Here is a 10,685-nt window from a genome sequence, read left to right as displayed (position 1 = left end):
GGATCAAGGAGTCAATTCCCCGCAGCCCCAGATTTCCCCCAGGAGCAGACAGTCCCAGAAGATCGAGAACCTCCATAATCTCTTTCAGTGATGCTTCTGACACTCAGACCTCACGATGTCACCCCTTCCCCAAGGCCTTGAATGATTCCTTATCACTGTCAGGGTAAGACCAAAGCTTCTTAAGGAGTCTGTGCGGCTTTGCCCTCTGCTCAGGGATACTTTCTTTGGCCAAAGATCCAAGATGTCTCCATTCTTTGCAGGCTGCACATTAATGAATAGGCGAAAAAAAAATTTAATGAATAGGCGGCGAGTGAAATGTTCCAAACTCTAAGAGCCAGAGTGGGTCAGAGGGCTTCTTAACAAAGTCCTTTTATTTTTTATTTATTATTTATTTATTATTACCTAACCGTAACATTAGGTAATAATCTGACATTAGCCACCGCAGTTTCACAGCCCTCCCTTGGTGAGTGAGGTCTCTCCCCTTCTCCCCCTTCTCTCCTTTCCTCTCCCTATAAAACTGGAACGACCTCTCTTTATTGGTCGAGGAGTGGATAAAAAGTGCTTGGTCCAGAGTCACTCTGTACGTACTAAAGGGTCCCTGCTTCTCCCTTTTAAGGCAAGTGCCTCCTTTTGGACCCTACAGGGTAGACAGCAATGCCAGTCAGTGATAACTTTTCCTCGTTCATTGTGTGCTGAGAAGTGGACATCCTCTAATCTTTAAAAGAAGTATTACAAAGTAGTGTGCAATAAAAACATTTTCATTACAGGGTGAAGTATGTTAAGAACACACTTCCAATTTTCACTCTTCCTTTGTTAAAAATGATCTCATAGGCTCAGATTGGCACAAACCTTGTTGTCCCATGTCCCTCTCCAAACCCGTTTATTAATTCCACGTGTTCTACAGGAAAGTGGCATTGTCACAACAAATGGCCAAGATACCCCTGGGCCTGCCTCAGCAGCAACGGCTGAGGGTCCCATGGCTCAGCCCCTCCCAGGCTCATCTCATATCCTCCTCTTCCCTACACTCCACCCATACATGCCTTCTTTCATATCCTTACGTTTGCTCTACCCTTGCCCACCACAGGGTCTTTGCATATGCCATCGACGTGCCTATCAATAACTGAAGGGCCTGAAGTTTTATGCTGTTTGCAAACTAATGAGACAGCCACAGTTTCATGGATTCTGACAGAAGACACGAGAGTCCTAGGTCAGAGACAAAGGACTTATTATTCATGGCACAGCAAGAAGCGTGAATTTCATGTTTGTGTCATTTTCTGTGATGAGAAAGCAGCCATTTTGAATTGCTGTCTGGGCATTTTCTAGTATGACAACCCTGCTCACACTCAGAGTCTGGACATTTAGGTAAGGACCCAAGCTTAGGATTCCTGCCACAAGTTCTTGCTTGGCTTGTCCCGATATACCTTTTAAAATAACCACTTAGAGTTGAGCCTGTGAAAGTTATCTCTGCCCCAACCACCTTATAAGTAATAGGTACTTGTTCTCTATCTCCTGCCCACTCGTGACCTGGGACAAAGGATGGCCCTTCTCCCTGGTGATGGCCGTTTACCCTCGTTTCTGGGATTTGTAAGTAAAAAAATCTTGTGACTTAACTTCCCTTGTGTGACTGTATTGAAACCATGCCTTCAGTCAAAATGACCCCAGGGTTTTCACTTCCCCCAAATGGGAGCTCTGATGCTGAAGGCGCCCACCGGCCGACCCCATGTGGATGACTTGTGCCTCTTCATTCAGCAGGTTATAATCTGCATTTTCTTCATTTAACACACCAGCTGTGGGGCCCCATCACACTTCCGTTGGCCCCACGTTCCAGGGGGGGTAACGTTGGAGCTGCCCAGATGAATGCTGTGCATGCAACGTCTTGCACCACAACAGAGGAACTCTGAGTTTAAGAAACCCGAATCTTTTACAATGTGCATAAGCCTGCCTCTCCTTGGACCTGCGGGGAGACATTATCTTTATTACACTGGACAGTCAACGAAACTGCTTTTTGCTCCACGGGAAGACACTGTTTCTATCTTCCAAGGCTGTTTGTTATACAAACATCATCAAAAAGGTAGGCTGGAACAAAGACAGCCTGTTCCTCTGCTCCTAGGGTGGGCAGAAATGCAAGAGACCCATGGGGAGTTGTCTCCCACTATGGCCCCTCTGTGCCCACTTCATTCCTATTCATCCTTCAGATTGCAGCTCAGCAAGCACCTTCAGAAAAGGCAGATCCCTTGGCAAGAGAAACCCCCTTAGTGGGGTTGTCAGGGTACTTTGTGCCCCTTTTCCTAGTACCCAGTGGGGTTATAATTTTACATCTTGCGTGTGGATGTATTATTAACGTCTGCCTCCCTCACTAGACTATAAGCCCAGTAAAGGCAAGGACTGGGCCAATTCTTTTGAAGTTAATTTTTATAATTTTTTTAGAGTTTAAGTACAATTAACATACAGTGTTATATTAGTTTCAGATGTACAATATATGATTCAACAACTCTATACATTAGTGCTCATCACAGTAAGCGTCCTCTTAATCCCTTCACCTGTTTCACCCATCCCGCTGCCCACCTCCCCTCTGGAAACCTCCAGTTTGTTCTCTGTATTTAAGAGTCTGTTTTTTATTTGTCTGTTTGTTTGTTTTGTTTCTTAAATTCCACATATTAGTGAAATCATATGGTATTTGTCTTTCTCTGACTTATTTCACTTTGCATTATACCCTCTAGATTCATCCACATCATTGCAAATGGCAAGATTTTCTTTTTTATGGCTGAGTAATATTCCAGTGTGTGTGTGTATGTGTGTGTGTGTGTGTGTTTGTGTGTGTGTGTAACATGTATATATACATAGAGAATCCACGTCTTTATCCACCTATCTATGGATATTTATCCATTTATCTGTGGATGGATACTTGGGTTGCTTCCATATCTTGGCTATTGTAAATAATGCTGCAATAAACATAGGGGTACATGTATCTTTTTGAATTAATATTTTCATTTTCTTTGGGTAAATACCCAGTAGTGAAATTACTACATCATAGGGTAGTTCTATTTTTAACTTTTTGAGGAACTTCCATACTGTTTCCCACAGTGCCTGCACCAGTTTGCATTCCCACCAACAGTGCAAGAGGGCTCTCCTTTCTCTGCATGCTCACCAACACTTGTTGTTTCTTGTGTTGTTGATTTTAGCCATTCTGACAGGTGTGAGATGGTATCTCATGGTGGTTTTGATTTGCATTTCCCTGATGAGGAATGATAATGAACATCTTTTCATGTGTCTATTGGCCATCACTATGTTTTCTTTGGAGAAATGTCTGTTTATGACTTCTGCCCATTTTTAGTTGGATTACTTGTTTTTTGGTGTTGAGTTGTATCAGTTCTTTATATATGTTGAATATTCACCAGGATTGGGTCAATCTCATTTATTTTATTGTATCCATCCCCAGTGATTGACATAGAGTAGATGCTTAGTGAAGTACTCACTGAATGACTGGATAAATGAATGAATGAGTGATCTCAAGATGGTCCATGACTCCAAACTCTTCTATTTTGAACCTGATGTTTGTGAAATTGCATCTCATTCAATAGTTCTGGCCACTCTGAATAAGCCCCCATACTACACTGGTCACCATGTACTCATTCAACCAATGCTTACTGAGCCCTCACAGGTGCCTTGCACTGTAGGAGAGGGCAGAGACAGAAAGCTGAGTGAAAACAGAGTCCGTCCCTATCCTCTTGAAGTATATGGTCTGTCAGAGAAGATGGACATTAAACAAAGAATCACATAAATAAGTAATTTATTACAATTGTGAGACGTTTACCAAAACAATTCTGAGGGTTGGGAGACTTTATAAGTGGTGTGGGTGGTCAGGGAAAGCTTTCATAGGAAGTGATGTGTAAACTGAGGTGGGAATGAAGGGAAGGTGCTGGTCTGGTTAAAGAGCACGTAAGGCAGAAGGAACAGAATAAAGCCTGGTGTAGAAAGAGGCTGCCATGTTCCGGGAACTGAAAGACCTCAAGAGTAGTTGAGGCAGGGAAGGTAATGAGGGGGGCACGGATGAGGCTGGATGAGGAGCAGGAGTGTGCACAGAACTACCTCTCCCAGGACAAGTTCCTGGACCCCCGGGGCTGGCCTTTTGGGCATAAATGTTTGGAGGATCCCTTCCTTTTGCATGGGGTGTCAAAGCAAACAGATGTGGTGGTAACTTCCCACGAAATGTTTGAAGGGGAAGTCCTCTTTTTATAGGTGAGTCTTTTCCTCCAGATGTGAACTTCTGCCAGGCAGGAGTTCAAATTCATTTCCAAATCCTCAGCCCCGGCTCAGTGTTGTAGTTGGCACATAGTGCATGCTCTCAAAGTCTCAGAGACAGAAACCTTTAGACAAGAAAACAATGACTTGGGAAAAGGGAAAATGAGCCAGACTTTAGGAAGAAATATTGGCTTGTCAAATACAAAATACAAGTATTTAAAGGGAAAAAAAAAAGATGACCAAGGCCACCCTATTCATGGTGGAAATCAGCCGCTTTCTTACACGTTCATCATATTTATGACATATCTTCACTTGTTAGCCTAGTCACAATCAGGGATAAAATTGTTTTTGTCAGAGAGTCCATACTTATGACAACTAAGTCAAGGCTTATTATTCTGGAGCCCTGAACCAGTCAGGAAACCTGTTGTTTTTGGATTTTCTCCTGATGCACAGGGTCCGCTTCCCCTGCTACCCGACCCATCCCCTGTGGTACTCAGTCATGAATGGAGCAGGGTCAGGTTTTGCTCCTATGGGGTTTCTTTCCTTGTGGGCAAGTTCTTGCTGTTGAGAAAACTTTAAGTTGATTAACCACTTTCTGACTCAGTGTCATTAAATGAATATTTTGTTTTATTTGATGAAAATTTATTTCCACAAGTATACTAAGAGGCATGGATTAATACATAGACACTTTTTTTTTAAAAGATTTTATTTATTTGACAGAGAGAGAGCATAAGCAGGGGGAGCAGCAGAGGGAAAGGGAGAAGCAGACTGCCTGGTGAGCAGGGAGCCCGATGCAGGGCTCGATCCCAGGACCCCAAGATTATGACCTGAGCTGAAGGCAGACACTTAACCGACTGAGCCACCCAGGCGCCCCGACACTTTGTTTTTGAATGGCTAACAAAACCAGAGCCCTGTGATACTGATGCTTTATCATGAACTTCTGTCTGGAAGCTTTGTAAAGCTCCTCAGGTTGTAAATTACTTTTACGTGTCAGAAGAATTTTTACCATCGTTTTTTTAAAGTTTTCATTTATTTGTTTGTTTATTCATGTATTTGAGAGAGAGAGAGCACAAGAGCACAAGTTGGGGGAAGGGAGAGGGACAAGCAGACTCAGTGCTGAGCGCAGAAGCTGACACGGGGCTCTGTCCCACGACCCGGAGATCATGACCTGAGCCGAAATCAAGAGCCAGATGCTCAACCGACTGAGCATCACCCGGGGCCCCATTACCATATTTATTAGCATGATTTTCTCTAAGATTCCCATATTTGTTAATAGTTCTGGCCTGCCGGGAAGTGAAATTTTTTACTACCAGTAATGCTGGAATTTCTTTAGTCAAAAGGGTTGTCCCAGAGAAGTTTCTTCATCATAGATGTCATTCCCACATGTGCATTGTAGTCTTTGTTCTTTAATAATGGGTTTGTCATACCTAATTAAGTAGAATTTTCAGCATAGCCAATATCCAATTATATTCTGGCAAGAAAAAGGACAGATTCTTATTGAACCTATATAAACAACCTACATGATCATAAGTATCAGTTCCCTCTAAAGGCAGAAAAACTATAGCAATTCAGTTACAGTCTTTCCCCCTCAAACTTATAAAATAGGAAATTTGGTCACAAAAACTAAAGGAACTCAGTAAAGTCACTTTCCATATTATTTAACCTTTATTATTGGTTTGTGGATGAGGCCAATCAATACACTTCATTAATCTATAAAACTATATTTTTCACTGTCCTGATCACGTATTAGCTTATGATCTATATTTAAGATCTCTCATGGAATTCTTTTTCTTTTGTAATTTGAAAGTTCAGTTGGGACAAAATGACTTTGAGAGTGCTTTAATGGGCTGTAAGTGTAAAAATAAACTGGATTTGAAGATATAAAATTTTTAACATGTAAAATATTTCATTAATTTTTTTTAGATCAATTACATGTTGAAATGTTACTGTTGTGGGTATACTGGGTTAAATAAAATATAGTATTATTTTTTAAAAGTGCTTCATTCTAGTTTGTGTAGGTATAATCTGTTGAGGGTAAGAAATCAATGGAACAGGAAGGTTTTTTCCTTATGTCAGTTAATGTAAATATTCATCATAAATGAAATCAGTTCATTTAATTCTAGGTAGTTCATTTTTATTTGGCTGCTCTTGGGTTGGGTAGTCTATTTCTACAAAGTTGTATGGTTTTCAGTTGCCCTTATACACAACCACTCAGCTCTGCTGTTGAAGTGGGAGAACAGACACAGATAACAGTAACCCAACGAGCATGACTGTGTTCCAATAAAACTTTATTTACAAAAAGAGACAGCAAGTTGGATTTGTCCCAAGGGCCACAGTTTGCTGACACATATTCAAATTTAGACCAAAACCACTCCACAGATTCTGACTCGATCACTTAATTCAGTCTACCAGGTCCATGGCAAAGATGTCAACTTACACAGGGAAACCTGTAGCCATGGGTGTATGTCCTGTGGTATCAAAAGTCAACAATTCAGTTCTTTATTGATGCCCTTTTGTTATTTCTTCCAGAGGACTCAATTCCTGATCTTGAGCTTGTATCAGGGGACTTTAATAGATGCAGGGAAAAAGGAAATATCGTCTGTAATTATAAGATTAATTAATTATCATCTGTAAGAATGAGATTAGATGGTTCTGGTTAATCAGCAAGAATGGAGGAACTTGGAGTCTTTTATGAAGGTATAATATGCAAACAATTTGTGAGACTGAGGGCATTAGCGAATCTCCAGGGTCTTTATCTTAATGCCATAAAGTAAGAATGTTTTCAATTGACAAGGATAATTAAATCTAGGGACAAAATTTAAAGTAAATGACTGTGTTGACAATTATTGTGTCAGTCTCTGTCCATGAACATCAGAATGTTTCTTTTCAAAGTGAAATGTGAGCATGATTGTTTTCAATAGAATAATTGAAATGTTGAAATCAATACATTTTACTTATGAATACTTAACCTTAGTAAAGCTGGATGTTTCTTTCTGATAAGCAGGAATAAACAGAATGGCTCTGACAATTGTGTCAAGCTAATCAACCCTCTGGAGAATGGCACACAGAACTCATTATTTCTCATATCTCCCATCTCATACAGTGAAAAAATAAATCCGTGTGTTAACCATGGCCATCTAAAAAAAAAAAAATTCTGTAAATTGTTTGGTGTAAAACACATCTTCACAGTTTCTGCATGTGGGGCCTGAATTTGGGCAAGGTCAAATTTGAAAGAGTTGTCCGAGGATACAAGACATGAACTTACATAAGTATTTAAAGGCAAAAATCAATCATAAACAATAATTTTTTAAAACACACAGCAATGCAGGTAGTAATAATTTAGGAACACGAACATGTTCAAAAAGGAGGGATTTATGTTAAAATGTAGAAATCTAAGAAAAGAACAGAGAATTAACAGAATATGTTTATAAAAGGGGATTTGCATCGTTTGGGAGTAGGTTACATTGGTTAAAAAGAACAGGTAGTAAATCTCAATTCTACGTTTGCTCCTTGCATAGATCATTAGTGTAATAATATACAGTAAAAAATACAATACTAATGAGTAAGTTAATTAACAACAAGCCAACTGATTAAAAAATTATCACATCATTTCTCCTTTCGAACTCATTATTTATAGCAATTTTATACACAAGAAAATGAATTTTACTTTCCCTCAGACCATCCAAGCTTGTGAGACAACCTCAAATTTGTCCCTTACTATCTTCTTTTATGTTTTGGCATAAGGATATCTTTTGTTTATAATAAAATTATTCTTTTTTTCCCTCTTGATAAACAAAAACATACCCCATTATCTTGCAACACATCTTGTTATAACAGACATTTTTTTACCTTTCTTTAAAATATCTATATGTACATTAACATAACCCGAAGGCATTTATTCAAGCTTTCAACCTGTTACTGCTGGCTAAGTAACCACAGGGGTATTTTTAAATTATTTTGTTCAAGTATCCAAAGACTGTTTATTATTAACTCAGATTAACATTAGTTTAAGGTCTTAAGGTTAATTAAGGCTCTGGAAGTTATAATTTGAAGCATTAACACTGTGTGTTCTTTTAGCATGATACAAAATAATCTCTTTCTATAAAGATGCTACCTTTTATTATTAATGTAGCTGAACTCTTTATTTTACAATTTTATAATCTTAAATAAATTAATCTTAGTTTATATGACCAGAGAAAACAGTAGAAGAAATTTAGGCAATTCGAAATAATTGCACTTTCTACAAGTAAATAAACCCATGAGTTGTACAGACCAGAATATTGTCTTCACATTGGCTTTATGAGGGTGGTAGAATTAGGGAGAAGGCATAGAGCTGTTTATGAACCAAACTTATTAACTGGTTTAATTTTCCCAAGGAATCATCTTGATTGGGGTATTATATAAAATTTTCTTCTTATACAATTAGAGATTAGATTTTAAAACTTTTAGTTTGTTTTAACAGTAATGATTTTGCTTATTTTATAATATTTTATATATATAATTTTATGTATTTTATATAATGAAGGTCATTAATTAAACTCATGGTCAAAACCCTGTGGACAATTAGGTCCTTGGGACAGATGCAGTGTTGAAAATCTGAGTAATTTGGGGATTTCCTTCTGAATTTAGCAGAGCAAGGTCTCTCTTTTGTAATGCCCACATCCCCTACAACGATAATCTCCCTTTTAACCTTATATATAAATTTCTGAAGAGGCTTTGATTTTGAATCATTAATTATTTAGAGAAAGAGAGCTCTTTGGTTTCCTTTCATCTCGGGTATAGGATTTTCACCTCGGGTATAGGATTTTCACCTTTGTCACTATCAACAGCTACTGGAACCATAATGAGTACACTTGACAAGCCAGAACTTTGGGATGAAGAAGAGGTTCTGAACTTAGAACAGAACCTCCACTGGCACCAACACAAACCTCGTGAACACAGAATTCGATCAATAGTTACAGAAACACACACAAAACCCCTTCTTAACCCTGTATTCTCAAATGCCAGAAAATAGCAGAATCCTCAATCACATTCCTCCCATCAAAAAAAGAGTCCTGGGGGAATCCGATTCCAGAAACCCCCCCTGCTGCTCTGGGACAGACATTGCTCAGTGGTGGGGCCACATCCCACTTCTGCTGCCCCTGGTGTGGGCACAATTGGCTGTGCTCCTTTAGAACCAGAAATGAACTTGGCCAAGAATCAGATTGGGCTCCATCACTTCACAGAAGATCCCCCAGAGGAGCCAGGGAGGGTGAGCTGAAGACTCCAGGGCTCCAGGTCTGGACAAGGTGCACGTGACCTCGACACCCACAGTGGTGGGACCTCTAGGAAGAAGTGGTCAAAGCAAGGACAAGACACCAACGCTTTTAGAAAAGGGAAGAAAATGGTCACTTGGGGAAAGTATGAGTGAGTTGGTCTTCTGCTGACTGACTGACTAAATACAAAAGACAAGTATTTAAAGGGAAATGTGAAAAATGACCAAGATTACCATGTTTACACCATTCCATTCATGGTGGAAAACAGCAGCTTTCTCACAAGTGATCACCGTATTCATAACAGACCCTTGGATTTCAACACAGCAAAACTCAGGGATCAAACATTGTTTTTGTGAGGAATCCAAATTTCTGGGAAGTATTCAAGGCTTGTTATTTGGAGGAACCAGAGCCAGTTAGGACAGCCCTGTTTGTTTGTTTTTTTCCTCTTTTTCCTGACTGTGATCTATGAAGTGCTCAGTCATATTGGAAACAGGGCACAAGGGGCACCTGGCTGACTCCACTGGTGGAACGTACGACTCTTGATCTTGGGGTTGTGAGTTCGAGCCTCACATTGGGTGTAGAGATTACTTTAAAAAATAAAATCTTAAAAAAAAAAACCAACACAAACGAACAAGAAACTGGGCACAGGTTCACCTCTTGCTCCTGTAGTGCTCACACATATTTGGTAAATTAACTAAAGTTCACAGTTCCTCATAGAATTATGAAAATGGGTCTCTCTAGAGAAGCCACATGAAGATAATGGACAAGTGATCATGCAGGTCCCCTCAGCTGACCTGTCATAGGTTTCTCGGTAAGCAGACAGGATGGGAAGTGACCCAGGCTCCATTTCTGCCTGGACAGGTGGGATGGCCGTGTGGGGGGCCTCCTCCGTATGGGAGCCAGGGCCCCTGCAGGTCTGCGTTGTCTGGGTGGTGGACTAGGAAGAGAAAGCTGGGTGAGGAAGCACTCAAGAACTTGGGGCCAGCAATCCTCACTCACCCGAGGGCTCCTAGATCAGCGATGTATGTGTTGATTTTCTATAGGACCCCTGCCCTGGCCCATCTTGTTGAAGAAGGCGTGACCACTCTGGCTCCTCTGGGCAGTCCCCTGCCAGTGGTCTTGGCTGGCTTGCTCCCCCTCCCACCTCTCTCACCTCCACGGACTCCTCCGATGGGTGAGCTTCTCTCC

Source organism: Zalophus californianus, chromosome 10, assembly GCF_009762305.2.
Source record: "Zalophus californianus isolate mZalCal1 chromosome 10, mZalCal1.pri.v2, whole genome shotgun sequence".
NCBI classification, from domain to species: domain Eukaryota; kingdom Metazoa; phylum Chordata; class Mammalia; order Carnivora; family Otariidae; genus Zalophus; species Zalophus californianus.
The sequence above is the reverse complement of the archived record's forward strand: the minus strand, read 5'-3'. Positions refer to the sequence as shown.